The sequence below is a fragment of the Buteo buteo genome, chromosome 16 (assembly GCF_964188355.1).
Source record: "Buteo buteo chromosome 16, bButBut1.hap1.1, whole genome shotgun sequence".
NCBI lineage: Eukaryota > Metazoa > Chordata > Aves > Accipitriformes > Accipitridae > Buteo > Buteo buteo.
Window position 1 is genome coordinate 17,253,766 of NC_134186.1, and position 25,585 is coordinate 17,279,350.

Sequence of the window (25,585 nt, forward strand, 5' to 3'; positions counted from 1 at the left end):
TGCCTTATTAAAGGAAGTTGTGGATGCAAGAAGTTTAAAAAAGTTCAAGGGGAAAGTGGGCAAAGGAGAAAGTGCCCATAAGTTGAACGGGAGACTGAACAGGCACTTGTAACTAAATAGCTAAACCACATTAGGAAGTCCCCTGAGCTGAAAACAGGTGGAAGTTGGGAGAGTGTAGGAAGGTGGGGGGGGGGGGGAAGTATCATATGTTATCATATTTTTATCCTTCCATCAGCCTCTGATTATGGCTACGTTCTCCCCCCCCCCCCCCCATGATCTTTAATGCATTTAATTGCACATTAGCCCTTGTAATGGATGGGAAGATGATAAACAGCAACTTTTGATTACTGCTTTTATTGATTTTTTTTCCCTTGGTGTGCTGCTTCTGGAGACACTGCAATAACAGGCAGATGCACAGGACAGATAGAAAAAGTTCTAACCCATCTTTTGGTCCCAAGAATCTGTTTAATATGACATCTTCAAGTCAAGGGTGTAAAAGATATTTAACTGATAAGAACAGATGTTAAACTTGACCTTAGACAAAGATCAGCAATTAGCAACAGAATATTAAGGTAAACATACTCTTAATCTGAGCCATTTTTATGCTTTTATACAAATTAAACTCACAAGTAACTTCACCATTTGTTTAAGAACAGTTTACTGAGTTTAATGTCATTTCCTAACTCTACCTTTGCTATTGAAAGCTGGAGAAAAGATTCTTATAATAAGAAAATATGGTTAAAGGGAATTAAAATTCAATAAAGACCTAGAAGAAGAAGCAGTAAGAGCAAATGAGTAATAGTATCTGCAGCTACTTAACTTTTATTAACCTGAATTAAAACCCACTATGTTTTTCTGAACACTTGAAGTTTACAAGACATGCTTACGGATGATACCAAACTGGGGGAACCAGACAATACATGCAGGGGCATGGCTGCCATCCAGAGGGACCTAGACAAGCTGGAAGAATGAGTGAACAGGAGTCTTATGAAATTCAACAGTGACATACACAAAGCACTGCACCTGGGAAGGAAGAGTCCTCTGCAATGATACAGGCTGAGAACTGCTCTTCTGAAAAGGATGAAGAGCTCAACATGAGCATGCAGTGTGCCCTGGCAGCAAAGGTGGCCAAAAGTATGCTGGCCTATATTCACAGGAGCACAGCCATCAGACCAAGGGAAGTGATTGTCCCCTCTGCTCAGCTCTTGTGAGACCATACCCGGAACAGTACATCCAGTTTTGGGCTCCCCAATACAAGAAAGCTATCAATAACCTGGAGCAAGTTCAGCAGAGGAACACCAAGATGACTACAGGACTGGAGAACCTACCCTGTGAGGAGAGGCTGGAGGAGCTGGGCTTGTCCAGTCTGGAGAAGTGATGGCTTTTGGGGGGACCTAACGGCAGTCTGCCATTGTCTAGGAGGCCATCAAAGACAACAAAGCCAGGCTGTATCCAGTGGTGTGTAGTGGGAAGATGAGAGGCAGTGTTGAAACAGGAGAACTCAGACTAGACATGAGGAAAAAGTTTCTCACTATGAGGACACACAAGCAGTGGGACAAGGTGAAGCAGAGTACCCAGAGAGGCAATGCAGTCTCCATCCTTGAAGGTTTTCAAGGCCAGACTGGATAGCACAATATAACAGTACAGGAAACTTTAAAAGATCATTGCGGACTTCAAGACCAGTAAGACCATCCCAACTACTACATTCAAAGTGGACCTTATTTAGCTTGACCTTTTCACCTTCATGGTTGCTAATGTCTTCCTATGTCCCACAGGCATTTTTTTTAACCTTAATCTAATTTAAATTAATTTGGAGCAATTGTTCTCAGCTTTTATTTAGTTCTGAAAGTTGCTGCTTCTGTTCTTCAACATGAAGGAGAGATTCTATGCTTGTCATTTTTCTTCCTGCCTTATTAAATCATCCAGTATTAGTACTTCCTATAAACTTTTTAGCTTCACTCTTTGGCCTGCCATGACTGCAGTCCCACTACTATTTCCTTTATTTTCATGAAAGGATTTTCATACAAAGAGTTTTTGCTACAGGTAATTTTTATTCAGTGTGGGTGTGTTGCAAGTATAATCAAGGACAAAAAAAATAAACAAAGGTCATTAAGCCAGCTCCACTCCAACTCTGTTTGACACAAAGGCATGCAGTAAAATATTCCAAGAGTATCATTCCAGTTTTTCCAAATGTATAGACTCTGGCCAAAAATCTCTAAGTAAACATGTTTCGCTTGAACTGGAAATTGTATGCCTGCTTTCATTTCTAATAGCCCTATTTCTAATGTTGAGATCAGGTGTGTGAAAACTTTACACTCTGACACATACTCCTTTTAAATTCTCATTCTAACTATGCTATAGGAAAGAAGAAAAAAGGCTACCTCTTTCTTTAAAGCAATACCAAAGGGAATATATACCCCTCCTTATCGTCTCCTGCAAACTAGATACTGTGGCATATGCAACAGAAGATACAACTGCTAATCAAAATAAAATACAGAAAAAATAAAGTATGACATTGCAAACAGTATGTATGCTTATTTAAAGGAGCAATCTCTTTGGCCTAATCTAGTTACATACTTTCGTCTTTTCTAAGAGTCTGCCCACAGCAGATAAACACACAAACCTTCTTGTGCTGCACCAACTGACGTCAGCAGTCGCTTAGGAACAGCATTTGGTGCAAAAGTGGTAGTACTGAAACTATGTTTACAATTGAAAAAGAATGACAGTACGCAGGGCTTACCATAGCTTCAGGAAAAGAGATACAAATTTATAAATAAAAACTACAAGAGATCTTTTCTAAAAGGGATTCATGGGATTTTCAAAGAATGTTTATCTGCTTAAGTATCTTGCAGTGAATACTAAGAGTAATAGATTTATATTTCTATAGTTTAAATGATACAATTTCTACCCCGCCCCCCCCCCAAAAAAAAAAAAAAAAAAAAAAAGAAGTCATCAGTTTTGGAATGCAAGCTTTGAGCTTCTTTCACTTCTGTTTAATCTGTAAACAAAAATTCAAATCCAGTAACAACTTCATTGGGTAACTGTTTACAGGGACAAAGCCCTGTTGTTCCCACAGCAGGAAAACAAAAGATCTCACAAAACAACGTGCACCAGTAGAAATAATCATCCCATCACTATTTTCTAAATAGTCAAGTGTTTAGGAAGTCTAGCATTTAAGGAACTTAGAAGTGCTCTACTTTAAATAATTCAATACAAAAATTATTCTGAAGACCTTCAAGAATAAAAAACATAAAACTATACAGCTGCAAAGCTGTTTGTGACAGCTTCCCAAATAAACTTAATTTTACAGTTACAGAATTTTAGTTTAGCAAGAATGTGTGTGAAAACTGTATGTACAGGTTTATTTATTGGTCCAGAGTAATTTACAAGTAAAGCCCAGATTTTGAGTAGCCTGATACCTTCCATTCTATAACAACATATTATAAAGTTTCTAACCACTTGTTACACTTTTGGCAATCTACTGAAGAAGAAAAAGTTGAATAGTTTGCACAAGTTCAAAAAATGTTATTTAAAGTTAAGTGCTAGATTTATGTATTACACCTCTAGCAGGCATTCTCCAGCTTCAGGCTATGGAAATTAAGCAGTTTTCTCATTAGAGCTGGGCCTAATAGGAATGCACTGTAATGTTAGACAGCATAACAGAGAGAGTCTGTACCTTGTGTGCTCACATTCCTCCTGCTGGCTCTGAGAAAACATGAAGGAAGAAGCTAAAACTAGAATGGCCAAAAAAAGGACATTGCAGAGAAGAAAACTCAATAATATGAGTCAATATTACAAAACCCAGAATGCTTATTTTCATATTCTTTTGATGTATTTCCAATATGAAACCTCACGTTCAACAGTCACTTTCAAGCCCTGAACTATAATTAGTTACTCAGACACAAGAAGCTGTTTATGCATTTATCACATTTTTTTGCTGTACACATCTCCAATCAAAAAACTGCATGGAAAGAGAACACAATCTGCCTCTTCCTTTAAGATAACATAAGAATTACTACAAATTTGGGAAGTCTAACTGGAACACGTTATATCAAATGGAAGTGATCAAAATCAGGAACATTTACCCTTCACCCCACCAAAAGAAACCCACTATCCATATGCAAAGTGGAAAAACTATATAAAAGACAGTAAATAGGGATAATCCTCTTTTTTTAAAAATATTAACTTCTTGACATGCAAACAGTTTTATACAATTCATCCCTAAATTCTCTAAAACCAAGACAAGGAAAAGAAGCAAGTAACATCAATTTGATCTGAAGCAGATTATGCATGGTTTCATTCATCTCATAGTATTTTTTTGGTCTGCTACTGGGAGTGGGAAAAAGCTGTTTCTGTGATTTCAACGCACCCGTAAAGAATATTGTCTCTGGACAATGTCCAGAAGTAATTTGGGCCAAGAATAGCTATTTGATCCCAAACTGAAACATTCCAACACCAGCCAACAGTCTAAGTAGTTTATCTGGAAGTCAAGCAGAGAGATCTGAAGAAAAAACTGGCTCTACTGAAGTCAGCAAAGCCTTCCTTGTTGTCTCTGTTATAGTTCAGAAATTGCTTCATCTTGCTTTCTGATTTATATTCCTGTACACGGACTCTAAGTCAACTTTTCCAGGATTCTGAATTTACTTCCCATCACACCTCCTACCATGACAGCTGAGAACCAAGTTGCCAGTTTTCTAATACCCTTGGGAAACAAAGCATCATTTTTCCACTGCTGTATCTGGAAACAATCAAGGTGCCAAAGGGAACAACTAGCTGTTCTAAATGCTCTACTTTGAGAGTTTTTTAGGGGCTAGAACACAGTTCAACTGTGCTTCAATGGACAGCACCAGCAGGAGACTCTGTTGTCCAGGCTCACTGCTGATAAACCTCCCATACAGAGACATTCAGAAACCACCTGAATAATCTTTTAAATGTAACTTGTGATAGGAAGCAAAGACCCAGAAGCAAATGTCCAGTTGTTACCAAAAATGCAGCCAATGCACTAAGCGCACACTTGCAGAATTCTACTTAGAATTATGCTCCTACAATGCCAGCTTTGTATCCCATAAAGAGGTAAGACTTATGGGGAGATCGATTTTGTTGTTATTCTAATAACTGGTCTGGGAAACGGCCAAGTTTTAAGTAAGTGTCTTTTTTCCTTCTTCACCCTCTCCCTCATAAATGGTAGCTAGTTATTTAAAAAAAAAAAAAAATCACCTCTGCTGAAATAGACAATACATAAACAGTATAATAATGATAAACATACAAACCACCTTATCTGCAAACAAAATGTGAACTTGGAGATACAATGAGAAACATACTTCACTCACACATAAGTTATTTTTTTTTCCTTTAAGAAAAGTAACTTGGAGCATTAGAAAACACTGTGAGGAAAATGAGCGGGAATCTATGTTAATAATCCTTTAGGCTTTCTGGTCATTCTCAGAAAAGAAATTCTATGAAAATTCATCTTTTCCCTGAAAAGCAAGCTTCTCTGCTACATCCTTCTATCTGCTGTCCATTTTACTATGCAGGGCTCCACAGGAAGAGACTGTGACCTATTCTTCCACTTCTGAATTGGTACAACACAAAATAAAATACCAGTGAGACAACTTGCTTTCACATTCCAGCAACGGCAGTAAAGCTTGTCTTATGCTAAGTCAAAACCTGTTCAAATGCCTCCTTCAAAGAATGGCCATTGCCATTCCCATCTAGTAGTCTGTTACAAACAAAAAAAGTTATAGTCTATTGCGGGAAAGGCTCAGAGCATAAATAAATCAGCCAATAAATGAGACAGCATTTCATTTATCTTGGAGCTGTCATTGCTAGACAGCTTGTTTCTGTAACTGGTAAAGACTGCAGAACAGTAAATTAAGTCCTATAACACGACAGGAAATAAACTGTCATGTTTCACTACATTTAAGACTATCTTCCCAAAGCTTAAATAAAACACCTCAACAAGGAATATCATTACCTGGCAACTTGGAGTTGCAAGTTCTAAACGCCCCATTTTCCTGTATTGAGAGTACTCATTCCATCTGCCTTTTGTGGCTTCTTCAGTCTTTTTCATAACAAGGGTGCTAGTAGGCTTTCTTCTCTTGCTGGCTACTGATTGTCATGAAATTTACAGGAAATTTATTATTCAGGATGATTATCCTCTGTCAAATTTAACTGAAAAAAGCCAATGAATTCAAAGATACTAGGGATGGATGATTGAATGACAAAAAGGTACTTGAATTAAACTATGATGTGTGCACACATAGACATGTATGTGCACACACCTAGACTTGTATACATTTACAAAATGTTAAGTTCATAAATTAATACAGGGTTATACTGCCAATACATTAACTTACAGAAGTTCACCCAAAAAGAAGGTCAGAATAGCCACTTTAGATGTGACCTGGAAAATGGGCATCTGTGGTAAGAGAACAAAAATTCCTCACCAAGTCCAGATATTTGACAGCACAAGACAGTGTATTTTATTAGTATTTAACTGGAAGATGAAATAGGAGACAGGGAATTATTTCTTAAACACTTTTTGCCTTGTAACGTAAACTTTAGGGATACATTTACAGAGCTAAAAGATGCTTTAGCTTCTTGTAAGGTCTATGATTTCAAGAAGTAGTGCAAGTTCAGGACTAAAGCTTTAATGATGAAAGATGTTTAGAGGAAACTCAACTTCGAGTCCACAAAAATGAATTGGTTAAGACTAGAAAAAGCAACTTATAAAAGAAATGCTGATTCATTTGCAGAATGGAACAGTTCAATTGATTTACTCTTTGATGAAAAAAAAATTCATACTGGTGCTTAAAAAAAACCCAGTGATGTGGAAACTTGTTATTACAAACACCATAAGACTGACTCACACTATTATGTTTAAACAATGTTAACTCTCACTATCACACTTAAACAGTTTTAATTAATTGCCTCAGGACACAGAAAATGAGCAACTACTTTGCAAACTAGAAAATGCAGTTTCTCAGTATGTATAAATGATTACTAAAAATGACTACAAGTGCTTAAACAAAAGCATACTGTACAGTTCATATAGGTTATGCAACTAGTCAGAATACTAAGCAACATGTTTTAAATGTCAAAATGCAAAAGTTGTAATTTAATTTCAAAGTTTTTTGATGATATTTTTGTCATTGACAATTTTGCCAATATAAAAAAAGTTGTGTAGCTGCTTTGAAGTTACAAGATTTTAGTCTAAACATACAGGGCACTTTACAATATTTAGACACATCGTAACAAGTCAGTCATTAAATACACAGATCTGAAAAAGGGGTGGGAAAAATACATATCTTTTGTGAAAGGCATTCAATTTTTCTCTTCTTCTTTTATACAATTTTAGAATTTTGGGATACATGGATTTGCTGTTTTGGGGGGGGGGGGTTTAACATTGAAGTAAATGTTGTAACAATCATTACTAAGTAACCAGTACAGCAGAATGCAGCAATCCTTCAATTAAATAAAACCAATAAAGGTACACAAAGCACTTATAAGAAGTTATGGAATGCACAGAAAAAAAAAAAAAAATCCACATCAGTTCACTAAACAGTATCCATGATAATCTCAAGACTCCTAGTTTTCATATTGAAAATTTGAAACATTTTGAACACTTTGTTGAAATTTTCTGACAAAATATTATCTTCCAAAAGTACTATCTTTAAGCATTTTGGCAGAATAAGAATCCTTTGCTTTATAAGTGTTCCAAGAAAAGAGAGAATAAAGCTTTATTTTATATAATGAAATCTAATAAATACAAATGCATTATAACTTTTTTAGCATTTTAACATAGCAACAAAATCTGTAATCTTATTGTGGATCAAGCTATATTAAATACCAATACAATCAAACCCCTAAGAGATTCTGAAATCACTTCTGTTTGATGCATGTTTCTGACAAATAGATAAAAGGGTGATCTTTAATTTTCCTCAACCCATACAGAGAACTGTAACCAAGCTAATTAATTAAGTCAGCACACAGTACATTTGCATTAAGAAGAAAGCCTTCAACATACAAGAAAAATAAGTTTTTGACTGGAGGCCCCCAGATAGTGCGGCATAGAAAATAAGGCAGGGAAATCAGATTAGAATTGCCTAGTCTGGCCTTGGGTCGTATCCTTCTCAGCATTGAACATTTACAGAAAACATTGGCTAAATTTCACAGAACATTCAACTTTTGACAGTTCATCAGCCCCAACAAGGAGTTTTGGCAAAATATTTAAGCCTTGTGGGCTACTTTTCCAAATGTTCAATTAATCAAAAAGATTAATGGTAGAATGGAATTAAACACGAAATATCCAGCCATGTTCACCCCATTTCCTAAGTAGGTTTCACAGTATGCTGCAAATTGTCTCATCTGTACTGTTAGCAACATTAGATATAGCTCTTCTAAAGCCATCACAAACAGCAGTCACTGTATCCCTTTTCTTGAGATGTTGTAGGGTCATTATACTTTTTTGCAGTCGTTATAGTGGATGACTGCTAAGGGTCACTCTTACATTCTTCAGAAGTGCTTGCCAAACTGTCTCAGTCAATGAATAATTCCCTGCAACTATTTCTTACAATATATTTCTAATAATGTTTTCAGCTGAAAAGTCTTTGTACTCTTTTAGCTCTTCAGTATATTTCTGCCAACTAGCCATACTTATTGAAGATCTTACAGACCATATTCTGGGAATTCCAGTGACAGAGGACCCTGCACACCTTTCATAGTTCACACAGCATTGTCTAGAACAGATTATCTTGTACAATCACTAGCAAATAGATAAAGCCCTAAGAATTGCTAAATCCTTATTTTGACATAATAAAAAAAAAAAGTGTTCTAACTCCATCTTCTGGCTAGGAATAATTGGTATGGAAGATCAAAAAATTATCAAGTGAATTCAGCTTGACATCAGGCTTTACTTACAAACTTTATGCTTCTGTAGTCTTGTTTCTTCTTTATGTGATTAAAGTTTTCTCTCCAGTTTATAATTCCTTTCTCTTCCTTCTCACTTCTCCTGGGTTTAAGTTTAATCTTTGCCAAGCATCTATATAATCATTTTTGTTAATGTTTCGGTTTAAAAAATGTGAACTTAATCAAGGGCAAATTTCTGCTTTATCTTTGTGAACATTATTTTAAAAAAAAATTAATTAGGTGATGAGAAACTGTCCTTGTATTAGGAAAGCATTATTAGTTGCACTATGCAAGATCTAATATTTCAGATTTCATAAAGGGGTAGAGCTAACAACTCAAAGCAGCAGGACTGCAGGTATTTTCACAGGATTTTGTCTTTGATCACAAACCTCCAGCATATGGTAGAAGAAAACTCAAAAAGTTCACAACAGAAACAGATACCTGAAATCATTTGTGCGTACTCCTCAACAGATGAATTTATTCAAAAGTTGAAATGAGACATGTTGTGTGCCTGCTTCCATTTCTCCGCTCCCAACCCCTTCTGCAAAAAATGATCATTGTGGCTAATACCTTTTACACTCGTGATTCTACTGGGATGATGGACAGAACATATAAGAAAACACCTCTATAAAATGAACATACCACAGACTAAGAGTTATTATGAAAGAAATAAGTGATGCATGATTGGATTGCACAATTCCATATTATAGAAAATTGTAAACCTGATAGAACTCTGAAGCTGGCAGGAATAAAGTCATGGAACCTATTTGTCCCATGAAGCTGAGTCTAGGCTTGAACTATTAATAAAAAACTGTCATTTTGATCACATTTTCTTTTTTCTTGCTGTCACATATGTGAATTTTTGGCAACATGAAAATTAAGAGCCAAGGACAGTTACTGCAAAGAGCTGAATTGAAGCTTCCCTACTGTAGCAACTTATTTTATCGGAAACTTCAGGTACCCACAAAAGTGGACAGAAAAAACATCATAATACCTAGAAGCATCAAAGAGGGACAGACATACTTGCTGACTCAGCATGGGAGGACTTCCACTTCTACATTCTAAGATAATAGCTTTTCTCCACTACCATATTACATATTTAGTCCTGTAGATGGAAGCATGATGGATTGATGAGGGTCCAAGACTCATAATGTGACTCACAGAAGTGTTGTTACAATTTTATAATGCTTTCATTTTACTTCACTCTGAAAATAATGAATAATTTTCACATAAACACAACAATATTAAAGCACTGTTTTAAATGAGTGCCAAATACTCAGGTATTAGGAAGAATCTGATTCACATGTGTCCTTTACCAGTTCATTCTGTTCTCGCACATGAATGTGGTATGATTCTGTCTGTTACCACACAATCTTACGTTGTTTTTCAAAAGAACCCTCTGCCCCATTTACTGTACAAGTCTAACTTAGATATCTAAATTGCACCTTTCCATTCAAGGTTCTGTTCCTTTTACTTCAAGTAGACAAATGCAGAGTATACAGTTCATTCAAGACATAGAAAAACTATAGAGGCTTTTGGGTGTCAGGGGATGCTATTTTGACTGATTTATTGGGAAGTTCTAACACATCCATTCTTTACACTGCAGTGCCATTAGTTCTCTTAAATCAGCACAACTTGGCATTGCCACAATAAAGGAGCAGTCCTGCCTCCCTCAGCTGCTCATTCCCATCCCTGTGTCAGTCCCTCCCTTATGCAGCAAAAGCATTCATGCAGACACGTGGCAAGGAACTACAAAAAGAACTGATTACTTTTAACATGGATTAGTTCCCCAATTTAGTTCACTGTATAGTCTCATGAATGCTTGTGTCAGCACAAAGGGGGATGGTGCCAGGGCAGGAATGAGCAGACAGTGCTGGGAAGTACCACTCCTTTCAGTGGAAGTGCCACAAAGTGTTCAGGGAATTGGAATATTTGAGTAGAGGTGTTCAGATTAGAAAGAATATGTCCAAAGGTTAAAAAAAAAAAAAAATTCCCTTTTTGTGACTACATAAAAATTAATCTATATTGGACATAGTTCTTCACATCAGAAAATTATCATGCTCTGATCTTAGAACTCAAAATTTTAATCAAGACTTGCACTGCAATTGTACCTCCCAGCCAACAAAAGCTGCTGTTGTACCATGCATTTTAGTTAGTTCTGCTGCAGAAAAAAAAAAAGAGGCAAAAAATCCCCAAACCAAAAAACACCAAAATGTGAAGGAACAATGAGGAAGCCTGTGGAAAAAAATGATGGAAAATATCAGAGACAAAGACAAGAGTTCAGCATTCCAAAATTAAAAAAAAAAGGGGGGGGGGCATAGAAAACTTAGTGATATCACTATATCACTTTAAAAGCCATTGAAGTGTTGGCCTCCAACGTGCATCTTAGCAAAAACATTTCCTCTAAATAGCTACAGTATACAGAGGACAAGGTTTTAAGTCAGAAATGTTTATTAAATTACTATCCCAGAAGAAAACTGTAGTGGGATATGAAGACTGAGAAAAATCACCTGCAACTGTGAACTAAGGCAATGAAAAGGAGGCATGATCTCTCTATTCCACAAGATTTTAGGGAACTGCTACATTCTATTGATTAAGGACTCAAATTCTGTGTGGTACCAAACACATTGAGAGAAAGCCTGACAATGAAGAAACTGGAAACAAGTTACGTGTACACAGACAATAAATACATGGTGAAAATCACAAAATAGTAAATGAAAACTTGTGATGAGCCAGGAAAATTTAGGGATGGCTAAGACATGCCTCTCTGTAATTCCCCCTAGCTTTTATCTTCTGAAAATCCAAAAGAAAGAAAGAAAGAAACCCAATGACAGGCTTATTGCAGGCGGAAGATATGATGTCCTAGGATGGAGCTGTAGAGAATCTTCCTATTCAGAAGAGAGAGGGAGATTTTCATATCAGGAGAGAGGGGCTGGTGAACAGAAGTAAGTCTACATCATTTCCTCTGTTGATCTTACATGGAAACAAAACCCTGTTACTCTCAAAGATGGTTTGAAAATAAAAGGACCTGGAAGAAAGCTATTCAAAGTAGACAATGTGAATAATAGTATTTTTAAAAAGCCTGCCCACTTTAGGTAATTCTAATGATCATTTAAGAATATAACCATATGATGAGAAAACAAAACAAAGAAAAACACCCCTTTGTGTTGCTCAGAAAACCATGAAAATATTCCTGATGCACAAAACTAACCATGCAAGGTGATCCCACTGCTGGCTATTTGAGCTACATACATAAAGAAATGATGGACTGTCAGTCACTTTCTTGATGTTTTCAATGAAATTTTCTACAAAATACTTCATAGCATAAGAGTTGCAAAAAAAATTTTACTGATTTGTTTTCCTCGGTAAAAATCACAATCAGAAGATGATGGAAGAGACCTTAATCCCTTTTCTCTTTCATAGCACCCACCTATCTGGTTCTAAAAGTTACAGAACATAGAATATTAGACAAGTTGACTAACAGAGTCAGGAGACTACAAGATATAAACCAAATGCTTCCCCAGGAATCGTACAAAACTTCACAAACTTTGCTGAAAAAAATGCAGTCCCTTACTGTAACATCTGAAAGATTAAATAGCCAGGTAATGTCCTACTATGCTGCACATCCATCTGTTATTATAGACTTATCTTTTGAAACATGCACGTATACTAAACAGTCTGGCTGAGAATAGCGCATTCAGAAAACAACAACTCAATCCTGTCAGCTCATAAAAGCACTTTGAAAACAGCTAACAGGTGCCAGAATGAAGATTAAATTCAGATAATCAAACAATATTAAAAGTTATGCAGAAAAATAAGTATGTGACCATGTAACTCCCACCTCCTTCATTGAAGGAAGACTGACAAAGCTTATAGGGGTAAAACACTAAATGAGGATAAAACAAAATATTCAGTACGTTTGATGTATTGCATAACTTGCAGGCATTGCCCTAAATAAATGGCAAAGTTACTGGACATACACTCATGGAAACCAACGGTGACCTGATGACACCATAGCCTCTGTTTTACTGTCCAGAACTGAAGGGATAAAGAATATTAAGGACAAAAATCACAATTCAAAATTGAGGTTTCCAGACCTTGCTTTGTTAACATCTATATTAGCTGTTTATTAATCATATAGATTTAAATCCCAACATTCATTGACTTCAGTGGTAAAACTTCATAACTTGCAATTGAGCTAATATGAATACACACCAAATAAAGCACATACCAAGCAGTGGCCCCATGCAACTATGTGTTAGTGAGGTTGGACAAGTCAGTCAAACAATTTTGAACTAGCAGCAAAAACAGTTGCTCTTCCTTCAGAATGGCATCCCAGTGCTTTAGCCACCTCCACCAACACACAAAATTTTTTTTTTTTTTTTGCTAATAAAATTGAAGAGAATCCTGTACGAAGATCCCAGGCGAGGTAGACAATGATCACCGTTTGGAATGCAACCCCAGTGACCAGCTAGCCTTAGACGACACTGACCTACAGTGTGAAAAATGTCCTAATAATATCATCTGCCAGACTCTTACAGACAAGTTAATCTATCATAAATGTGCAGAAACAGAGATACTCAGTCTTTCTAAGCCTTATATTCAAGGGTTCAGGGGAGCGGGGATGAAGAGCTGGGCTTGGAGTTGTGGGTTTTTTGTTGGGTGGGGTTTTTTGTTTGGGGTGTTTTGTGGGGTTGGTGGGGGAGGTTTGGTGATTTGGATGGTTGCTTTTTTTTTTTCCCCCCCAAGAGCTTTGCATATAGACTTCATATATAGACTGCATATATACTAACACAGCTCTAGCTGATGATCCCTCAAAGTTATTCTTGTAACAAGGAAGAAAATGTGAGGGTTTATATGGAAGAATTCTTCCAGAATAATTTGAAAATCCTAGTATTCAAACATTTAAAATACATTAAATTTTAAGCTTCACACAAACACAGGAACACAAGTGTATTCTGTATTGTCCTTGATATTTTAACAAGTTTAGCCTTTAACTATGTACTATGATACTAGTTTGTTAAAACCTAAGTTTATTCATGTGTTTGCCTATGTAACAACAACAAAAAAACCCAACAAACAGACCCAAAACCAAAAAAGTAAAAACACAAACACTCTTAGTTTAACCTGTTTGTCACTGCAGAATTTTTCCCTAAAAAACTAACTAGCCAGAGGTAGCCATAAGGCAATACCCATACTACCAACATACATCAATATTAAATCAGTTACTGTGAATTTGTTTACAGTTTTTAAGTGAAATGCAGAAGACATGATGATTTTCTGAGATAAAACACACACTGCTTTCAACACTAACTGGTTTATATTAGTGGCTAGGTAACCACTGGAAGTTACTGAATTTTAATCAACGCAGGGAAAAAGTATTTAGAAAAAGAATCCCTTGCTGTAGAGGTTTAACCTCAGGTAACATTAATTTTGAAAACTATGTTTTAATATGTAACACACAAGAATACTTCCGTATAATTTCTAGAAAAGGTGGTGATATCCGAAACACTGGTGAAACTTGCATAGTACTTAATTTTGGTAACTAGGAAAGATCATTTTCATACAGATCACAAAAATTTGATTGTACATCTTTCAGAATCAAGCACAACTACAATGTTCTTTGGAGAAGTAGGCTGGAGAGTTTAAATAATTTTTCAATTTATCCGAAGTAGCACTTTGCAAATTCTCATGAGCACCATAGCTGCAGTCACAACCGAACAGTTTGAGATTAAGCCAGTCCTTTTCCTTTGTAACAGTCGAGTTCAGCTTGCAACACTATCAAAAATAAAAGAACTGTAAGCTAATTGCTGGCAAGTATGACGCAAGCGGTTTCCTAGGTAACAGCCCAAGTTGCTGAAGTGCCTGATCCAGCATTTCCTCATCTGTTTGCACTCACACCAGCAGTCTGACAATGTAGTCACTGCATCCTGTTTCACTCAGCAGCCAGCGAAACATACTGAGTTTAACCCTTGACTAACATCTTTACAGTTAACCTATCCTATCTAGAAATTAACTTCTACAGCGATGTTTTGTGCATGCATTTTTAGTTTTTCCTCACACTTTTGCAGTAGCTGTCTACACTGCATTTTCTTTAAAATTGAGAAGGAAAACATGAGAAAGAAAACATCATCTAAAATAAAAAAATACATAACAGATACCTTTTCATTTGCATTTGCACTACTGAAAGTTTCTGCCACAAGTTAAGTTCAAAAAAAGTTAGTCACCTGCAAGTTTTACATAAAATGTTGAATTATCTGTATCTCTGATTTTAACTTTGTAGGTCCAGAATTTTCCTGATTTTATACTATACCCAAAGTAAATCAGATACAAACATCAGGAAGATGTATCAAACTACTTCTCATTCACTTCAAATAGATGTGTATTCATATGTAAGTCAGAAGTATGTTTTAAAAATTTATCAGAAAACACTTACTGTATACACCAAGGAAAACAAAAATCACATTTTGATCTAAAAAAAAAAAAAAGTGTAGAGAGCATGGATTTCATCAGTGAGCTATCTTGCAGGGACTCTGCACATTCTAGAGCAAAATAAAAAAATATCAAACATGATAATCAAGAAAAATACAAACGCTGGCCTTTCTGACAAGATATTGCACAAAAAAAACCCCAGTTAGATAATTTTACAGTTTATTTTTAAATGTGAATTAGAATTTTGCCATTTCAGGACATGAATAAATATGAAACAAACTATTTCCAGCACAGAGCTTTTATGTACTGACATCGGTGCTTACCCAGTATAAAACATAGCTGTTTTTCTGTACTATGGAATAGTTGTGGAGCACAAAGAAAGCAAAAAGACAAGATAAAAGTAATTTTTTTTTTGTTAAAAATTCTGGGCATGCATCACCAAGGCAAAATGCACATGAAATTTACTGCAGAAAAAAAGTCTCCCACCTTCACTGACTGATCTATCCAGTGCAATTTTAAGTGGGGAAATCCCCTAAAGTATTCTGAAATAAGACAGATGACAGACAGCCAGAACAACCTATCACAGCAGCTTCCTGACCACTGAAGAGAACTAGGTATCAAAAACGTGAAGGTGCAGGGAGGAGGTGATGTTAGGGACTCTTCACTATTTCTTTCACAAAAGCTTACTCACTCAGGAGGCCAGGTTCATAGCAAGTTAGAACTGCTCTAAAAGGAGATCTAAAACAGTCCTGATTTTCCATAACTAGAAGTCTCATTCTTTCAAATACATCACGGATTCTCTAGTTTCTTGGGAAGTCGTCTTGTTCAAATCTAGTAATGTAACTTATCCATATTCCAAAAAACAAAATACAAAGTTTTAGGCCAAAAAGCCCAGGGATACAGAGAAACAAGTGGCCTGAAATAAAACTCTGAAGAACAGTATACAGGCATGCACTGGCAACTATACCTATGTAGAAAATAAGAAACAAAAAAGAGCTACCATTTTTACATGATATGATCAATGCTCTGGCTTAGTCAGCAATTAACTACTTGTTAGCATCTCAGTGATCTTTTTCTCTAAATGCAGATGTTTCCGTCAGCAGGCTTTTCTACTCTATTAGTATAGTTTTCCTCTACATCACTTCCTAGCTCCTTCCCATACACCTGCATTCCTCTTCATTCTGATGTTGCAGTACCCACATAGTAGGTAGGAAGGCAGAAGAAAAAAAGAAAGAAATGTTTTCTTCACTGATAGACAATTTTCTTCAATTGAACAGAAAGGCAGCTCAGAAAAAAAAGAAAGTAGTCTGGTATGTGATTATGGAAATTCCAGAAAAAAATTAAGAAGTTTCAGGGATGAAGAGGCAATGATAGGCAGAAAACCTGTGATGACACAAGGCACGTTGAAGAACCCAAATATCACTGTAGGGGAGGGAAGAAAACCAGCACAGACTAGCAAGACTATTGTTGCAGGGTTATGCTGGGATACAAAAGATTCCCACCCCAACTCCATTCAACAATGGATCAGGGAGCCCTGAGAAAAATCATGAATGACATGACAGCTTTAGGTTATGGGATTCAAGGTTCAGACAGGTTCTCCAAAACTAAAACATAAAATGGTTGCTGAGGACATCTTTGATAAAATGAGTTTTTATATGCCTGGATTAGAACCAAGTGGAGGAACATCCACATAAAAGTTCTGTCAGAGGGCACTAAAAATACTTGTATCTAAATATGAACACAGGCACCAAATGACTTAACCATTTCAGTTATGTAACTGATATATAGCAAGAACATTTTGCATAGAAGGCTAGCCTCTATGAGGCTTGGAAGTCTATCCAAATACTAACAATTTAGTACTTTTGCAATACTCAGAATTGTTATCTGCCTTATAACAATCCACCAACTACAGAATCGACCATCACGATACATAGGTTTTTTTCCAGCTCTGCCTCCTGCTATACTCTGACTGGGACATGAGAAGAAAAATACAGCTCTGTCCACCAAACTGGATAACCTCCCAAATGACACTCATGACAAGACAGATGCAGGGAACTCACTGGTTTTTTTGGCTCTGGCTTTTCTTGGCTTACCCCTCTTCCTGAAGTCTGCAGGGGGACCACTGCAGAACATCTCAAAAAGTGAAACAGAGCTGAGGGGAAGAAAAAGACAGACCTGGGGCACAGCTGGGAATCTAACAGACATGCTGAGCCAAAGTATTACTCAGAAATTGGAAATAAAGTTCAAAATTTCCTTTAAAAAAAAAAAGTTCTGCAAAAGTCCAGTTAAATTTGCTTGCCCTGTGGAGGCAAATAAAGCTCAAGACATCAGGACAGAACATATTCCTCTGCTCCTACTGACCCTCTTACAACCCAAGCTGTAATCAGAATGAAATACCTCAATTAAATTTGAATATATGAACATCAGTATTATAAAAATCAGGCAAAGCTTTCTTACAGCTCTCAAACATTGCAGGAAGATACATTGATAAATACAAATCCTCTAATTCTTTCCCTCTGTTTTGAATGGAGGAGAAGCGAAGGGAGTAATATGTTCAGTATTTATTTTTTGAGGCACGGTTCATTCCCCATTATCATTGTCAGCCAGCTACTCTCACTACAACCGCAGCACTTGAGTCAATACTACTCCTATTTCTCCCTCCTCACGTGCTTACAATAGGAAAGAGTTAGGCAAAATATAAACAAGATGGCTAAAGGCTTAGGTTTCTAAAAAACAAAACAAAACAAAACAAAACAAACCCCAACCGAACAAAAGAAAAAAACCCAACCAACCTAGAAAACCTTTGTCCCCTCTATCCAGGAAATAAACAAACAGAGGATTGTTTTCAGCTTTGAAACTACCAAAGATATACAGATTCTCTTTCGGCAGCAAAGAAAAAGTTTCTAACTACAAAAGCCTACATATTAAGAGCTCAGATCTTACAAATGAATTTGCAGTTACGCTTACGGAGAATGAAGCAGGTGAGTAAGCACCTTGCATCTAACTTGCAGAACTAAAAGAAGAAAATGAAAAAAGAAAGAACTTTACAATATGGTATAGTACTAAGGTAAAGAATAAGGCCTGTATGAGTATACCAAAACAAACGTACACGCCTTTTCAAATGCAGTCTACTTATGTATCATTCTTCAATAATGGACACTTACATGGTACTGAAGTAAGAGATTCTAGAAACATTTTTATGCTGTAAATGCAAAGAAATATTTAGTTCTTCTTTTTTATAAATTATATGTTACCAAATGTTTCCCCTTTTTTTTTGAAAGAATAATTTGATTGCTAGGTTTCTAAAAAAGTAAAATGTAAAAGTAAAAACTGTCAGAAAATTTTTATGTCTTTGCTGAAAGATACTTGTAATTTTGGACCAAATTACATTACTGATCTTGTAAACACATAGAAAGAGAAAGAACATGCTGGTGGGAAGAGGAGTTGAAATTATTGTAAAATTAAGAACAGATAAGGACAGGGAAAGAGAAAGAAAAATGACATTTCAAAAAAGACAAAACAAGCAAGTAAGCAATTTACTATTGAACATTAATCTCCTGGGAAATTATTTTTCTCGTACTTTCAAGGCCCAAATAATTAAAAATAAAGATGTGCCTTCTAAAGTCAAACCAATCCTGTCCATCACCAGAGAGGTGAAAGGAACATAGCTTTAAGAATGTATTCATTTGAGATTGTTAACACTTGCTACTAGAGAGTTAAAACTATAAATTACATTAAACCCTGTGAATTTTTAAACAAGTAAGGACTATAATGTCAATCCTTAAACACTGTAAAACACATGTTCTTTTCCACTTGAAAGCTTAAGTGCTCTGCTGACTCTAGGGAGGTTCCTATGTGCTCTGCTGACTCTAGGGAGGTTTCTACTAGTATAACTGTTAAGGCAAGTATAGAAGACTTACACATCTTTAGCAATGAGATTTTAACAGTAACTAGTCTCATACAAGAAAAATGACATAAGACTAAGTATATACCTTTATAGGTCCATTATTGAAGCTGTATCAACTTTTATAGTTAATCCCAAAAGAGCATCTCTTTATCATATGAAACACAGTTTGAATCTTTTCTAAAGTTGTTAAGATACTTTCCTGAACAAGATATCAATTTCATATTTACAGATGTAACATCAGTTTCTAAATGAGTTTGTCCTGGAATTATATCCTTAATGATCTTAATAATGGGTTATGCAAATTTCATATGTAAGCACAGAGTATTACTCAGTTTTAATAAGACTGCCTGAAGCTTAGTGTCTTTTAACTAGTTTTGATTTTTACTCTTCATAAAAAATTGTTATCCTTCACACATAGACTGAAGTACTATTTTCTTCTTCAGAACATTCTGTGGATGTCTCCAATATGACGCTCATTGTCTCAGAGGGTTTGAAAACATAGGCCACCCTTAAAAGCAATAGCCAGCATCTGCCCCTGCTCAGCTACTCCCTTTTTCTTATTTTCATCTTGACATCATAGAAAATCACTTGCAAATCTGTTATTTTCAAGCTTCTTTAAAAATCCTTTGGCATCTAACGAACAGGCTGCCAGTTATGAAAAATAAATTAATTAAAAACAATGACAAAAAAAGACTGGTCATTAACACAAAAGCTGTTCCAAACTCTTCTTTCTTAATCAAACTTGTTCAACCAGAAACTCCAAATAGAAATAAAAATTAGATTTTCTATATTACCATGGCATGGAAACATTCTGTTATGGTGAATAAAAAGTAGCAAGAAACTCTGACAGAGATTATAATTAATGCTTTTCTATAACTACATAAAAATAAGTTAACAGATACTTGTAATCAAAATACTTTCAACTGCGCTTTGCCGTAACAGCACAAAGTTGTTATTTACATCATGGTAATCATTCATTTTAACTTCAGATAGACATACTACATTTTTTTAATCATTGGAAAGATCCTAACATTCCTCAACTTTTTACACACACACACACAAAAAAAAAAGAAAAAAAAAAAAAGAAAAAAAAAAGATTAGTTAAACATCTCTGTGCATAATCAATTGAAATTCCCTCATTGCAAGTTTCATTTGAAATCTGCTTTGTAAGCATGCTTCAGTGATCCTGAAATGGATACTATGCTGCCCCGAAAATGCAGTTAGTTGAAACTGGGACAGAATAAGAACACGTATAGGGTGGACAACACAAGTTTGTTTGTGTTTTCTAGTAAAAATATGAAATATACTGCTCTATCCTATACTAACGTGTTAGGAAGAACCAAGCCCCTGTCATCACTAAAGTTTGTGTTTATTTACCTCAGTTTATAAGCAGCAATACAATACACAGTAGGTACATCTGTGTTTCAGTGCACTTTTGTAAAGACAATCTCAACGGAAACAGTATAACCCAGATCAACATTCATCTTTCCTAAGCAAAATAAAGCCTGCTTCTCGCAGATCCGGCTAGTCAAGAGGAAAACTGTGCTAGTGTGCCTTTACTTCTTCCCTTCTGAGCCAATTCCTTCAGGGCAGTGCCAGAGCAGATGGCATTTCACAGGCACAGCAGGATCTAAACTTTTTTAGTCTGCTAATCACACCTTCAGGTTTCAACACAAATCTCCCTCTGCTACTACCCACACATAAGACCATAACTGCTTGCATCTACAAAAATGCAGCTTAAGTTAATTGAAATTTAATTTCATACTACGTAACGAGGGAGTGAGAATGTGTAGGATACTATGGAATTGCAAGAGCGGGTATCAAAAAGCCTGCAAGTGCATTTACACATTACACTGTCTAGGTGGCAAACCAAACGAAATGAAGGCTAGTGTGGACATTAATCAAGACAGTAATCACTTAAGACTTCTCTCAGAAACATTCCTTTTATTTTTAAAGTTAACATCATTAAACTACACGCATGACACTGAATTTTATTAACTGCTAATGATGTCCTATAAATATAGAGATCAACCCCTGCCCCACAGAAAGCTCACAAAAAGTCAGTTCACTTCCAAGGTTACAAGCCCAGTTAAGAAGTCATCCACTTCTGTAAGTCATACACACTCTAAGGTTCCTTGGCCACCATATAACTCTCACACAGAAGATAATGAGATATCTGAGGATTAGTGTTTATCAGTCATCAAATGTTGAAAAACAGTAGGTGTATCAGCAATTTGTGTGAAAGGATGGAAACTGTTCTGGAGAGCCAAAAGTACTAGAAAAACTCACTGATACCTGTTCTTAAAAAAACCCTGTACTTCTTATCTTGTATTAGTAACTTAAGAGTACCTAGAAATTTAGAATTCCTTTAAGAGAATCTACTAGATAGAAGGAACAAAATTATATCCCTGAAGTGGCACAACAATGCTTAGGAGAAAAAAAAAAAATTTAAAAAAACAGAAAATACATTATGATGAATCTGTAATATTAAACTAACTCCAAGAAAAATAAAAAGACCCTAAATATAAATGTAGGCCTTTAATTTTAGGTCACATTAGAACAAAAACCATGCTAAAGATGCGGACAGTGAGCCTAGTATAAGAACGCCTTTTTTTAGCCTTTAGTTTAGCTCCTATCCTGTTAAAAGGGTTTAATCTAATCAAAAAGAAAATGTAACATGACCAAAAATGAAGGTTAAGAAAGACACACTAATACCATTGTGTCTATGCAGGGAATCATAGTTAAGCTGTTATTTCAATAAAACTGATAAAACTTCCCTCTGCAAACCTTAAGTTTCACACACTTACAGAAGAGTTTATTCTATATTATGAACTTTGCTGATAAAACTGTAAGGACAATAGATATAAACAGGCAGGTGTGACACAGGCTTGCTGTACCACCACCTAACAGTGGTACAGTTCCTCTGTGGCAGGGGAGCAGCACTGGGTGTTTTGGGTATACTGAAAGTACACATCCCAATTTAAACCCCAGGTATACTTCTCAATTACTATTACCAGCATGGATATAGCTAAGCCAATGTACCTGTATTGCTAATTCATACCAAAAAGCCTGGAATGTTCCTCATAAAAGATGGAAGATCTCTCAAAACCAAATCCAAAGCACCCAAACACAGCTTCACATGGTATCCTGAATAGCTTAAAAATAGTAAGTTATATAGCAAAAAGATCATTTTAACATTCCATAAAACAAACTTTAATTTATCATATGAACAACAAATGGAACACTTGCTGCAAATATGCCTTTAACTTAGTGAATGTATTTGGGTTTGCATAAAGGAACATTAAGGCCGGCAACTCAGCACAGGGTAACAAAACTTGTCAGGATTACCATTCAATCAGTCATTTAATTGGAAATACGTCGGCTTTCTCCACACCTCCTGTACAAAGTGAGGTTAGTGCTGATAGTCACGAATGTTCTGCATAGCAGCACTGGTTTTCACAAATATTGAACTATCAAACAGAGGGATATAAAAAAATTACTTGGATATCTGTGCTCTATTCTGTCCTTCTCCCAGTAAATTTGCACTTGTTTCAAAGGAACATGCTACATATAAAAGCTATGAAAACATAGGGATGGCCCAACACATCAAAACTTACTCCTGGTCACCAGATGCCTGTATTTACATGGATTATATCCTTTCCCAAAGCTGTATGAACCATTTTCAAATATAAAGCTGCTCCAGGAACTATTATTTTATTTCAGCAGTCATTCATTGTTATGCTGTCTCTAGTTCCTAGAACACTTCATTTTGTCACGCTCACCAATAAGGCCATTCACTTAACAAGTCTTCCTTAAGGACAGATCTCTCCGATCTGTTTCTGTCACACTTCCCCTTCCAAAATACCGCCATCTGTCAGTTTACTTGTTACCCTGTGAACTCTAATTTATTAGCATCCATGGTTCCTGTCTGTTTGGAAGGCTGTAGTGCTCTTTTACTTCCACTGGATGCTTAAAGTTATTGATCCTTTTTATGCTTCACTAACATTCACTCACAAATTACACAGTCTGCCCTGACCAATCCAAGCCCTCACTTTTACCTTAAATTTTCATTCCTGCTATTGAGTTGCAGAAAAGTCCCATTATTTTTTTTCCATTAAAATTTACTTGTTGTGTCATTCCATCTTACTAAGTACTGTTTTTACCCACTGAAAAAGTCATGTTAAAATTCAATGTCTCCTTTCACTCCCCTTTACTCTCATCTTAAACTATTCTTTCAGCTCTCTTTCCACACAGTTTTATCCTGGAAAAATGGGTAAGATTCCAACAAAATATTCTGTGGCTGTAGCCTCACGTGGTCTGCCCTCTCTTCTCATTTGGCAGACAGAAGGTTCTCATCTGTATTCTCCCATAAGTTTTTGCATCAACAACAGAACAGACTACATCCCCAAGTTTCCCTGTCCGTAATCCTTATCTTCAGACAACAGTACAAGATTTCTTCTTTTCCATCTTTGAGCAACTAGTTTCTGAACACCAGACCTGATAGTTACGGTTGGCTTTGTTCAGTGATTTCTCTGAATGATGGCAAGGCTGCATGAAGTTTTCATTTTTAGGTATCAGAAAACCAAAACAGGAGGAAAAAAGCTTTTTTAAAATATAACTTTCCTATCAAATGTCAAATAAGGCTCAGGCTTTAACAGAATTCCCGACCCCCAGTTCTGGTATTCACTCATGACATGAGAGACATTCTCACATGGATTCTTGGAGTTCAGCTCACACTGCAAACTTGCCCTGTGTTGGGGTATATTCCGTAGCATGTCTTCACTTACCATGCACCTTTGTTCACAAAACTTGCTGGAATTTTATGTCTTTGAAACTTCTAAGGCCATAGTATTCAATCAGTTCAGTTGGTCAAGTTCAGCTATTAGGATGGTACTTGCAGGCATATACATGCACACACATACATTGTGTCAAAACAGGAATCTTCGTCAGGAAAACATACCTGAATCCTTGTAATTCTCTTCCCTTTCATATTTAACCTCACAGAATATACTGTTCACAAACCGCAGTGTGGAGGCTGTCCTCTTTGCCATTCTAGACACTCTCCTGGGAACCTTTTGTTCCTCAGCTCTACAATTTTCTTTCATAAGTTTAAAATGTCTTCCTAGTCAAAGCTGAAAATTAGTACTTTATCCAATTTATCCTGTTAGTTTTCTTTGACACAGTCAATCATGCAGTTCTTGGAACCTTCTCTCCCAGCTTCCTCCATTTCTTTCCTACTGGCGTGCTGGCCACTCCTGTAATATGCCACCCTCACTTTCCTCCAAATTTCTCCAGCGTTTCCATAGCAGTTGTCTTTGATCTCCCTCCTTTCTCCTTTTACATTTTCCTTCTGGGAAACCACACCTGCAGAAACAGTCAACCCCCTTTGCTACACTGACAACTTACAGACATTTCCCTGATTTTAGTGTATTTTTTCTGTCCAGAACATGAACTGCCACCAAGTCTTGGATATCTAAAAACCAGCTTAAGGTAAACTTAGCTAAGAGCTCTTAACTGCACTCAGTCTCCCTAACAGCATTCTTTGTCATTCTCTGTGAACCACTGTATGGTCCTGGTGGTCACTTTACCAGAGGATACCATCTTAAACTCTGACCTCTCTACAGGTCTCTATGGGCAGACCATGCTCAAATCATCCTTTCTGTGCAGTATAATACTTCAAGAATATAACTTCAGGATGAAAAGAAAGGACAAAAAAGAAGAAAAAAGGATCCAACTTTTACCAAGACTCTTCTTATTTCACATTTCATCTAGTGCAAAACATTTTGTCAAGGTCAGAGAACACCAGACAGAAACAATATAATCCTACTCATCTGAAAGTTGCAAAAACAGTTTTCCAAGACTGCTGCTTTCACCATGTAATCATTCTCTTTGTATATTCCCCATATTCAGTCACAACCCACTGAAATTGATTACATTCACAGCTCAACACACCCACATTTCTATCTTGATTTTCCCCACATGACAAATAATAAAAACCCAAGAGATACGAAGATTCCGTTAACAACAGAAACAAATCTTGACATGCAGGTACACTTGTGGTAACAGTCATTGTAATAACTAGGGGAAAACTTAAAATTTCAAAGAGCTAGTTTGTCAAATGCATAGCAAGAAGAGTTGGCTGCAATCAACAGGTAAAGGTTCACATTTCTAGGCTGCAAACAGTATCTATTTAACAATTTCAAGACTGTAAAATACATATTAATAGACAGCTTCTGCACTTGAGTTTGTACCCTGAGTACTTAAGGACAAAGTATAACTTGTTTCACAAATAGGTAACAGACACAGATACAAATTGTCTAAGCAAATAAGGAACTGCAT

The 25,585-nt window shown here is 36.2% G+C and overlaps 1 protein-coding gene and 1 non-coding gene across 3 annotated transcripts in view; both read right to left on the bottom strand.

The window, feature by feature from the left end:
- Positions 1-25,585, bottom strand: part of PDE3B (phosphodiesterase 3B) — a 93,000-nt gene that overhangs the window by 62,107 nt on the left and 5,308 nt on the right. The gene's annotated exons all lie outside the window — the stretch shown is intronic.
- On the bottom strand, positions 372-554 carry LOC142040660 (U2 spliceosomal RNA). The gene has a single exon (XR_012653256.1). It is a non-coding gene; the product is annotated as a U2 spliceosomal RNA (small nuclear RNA).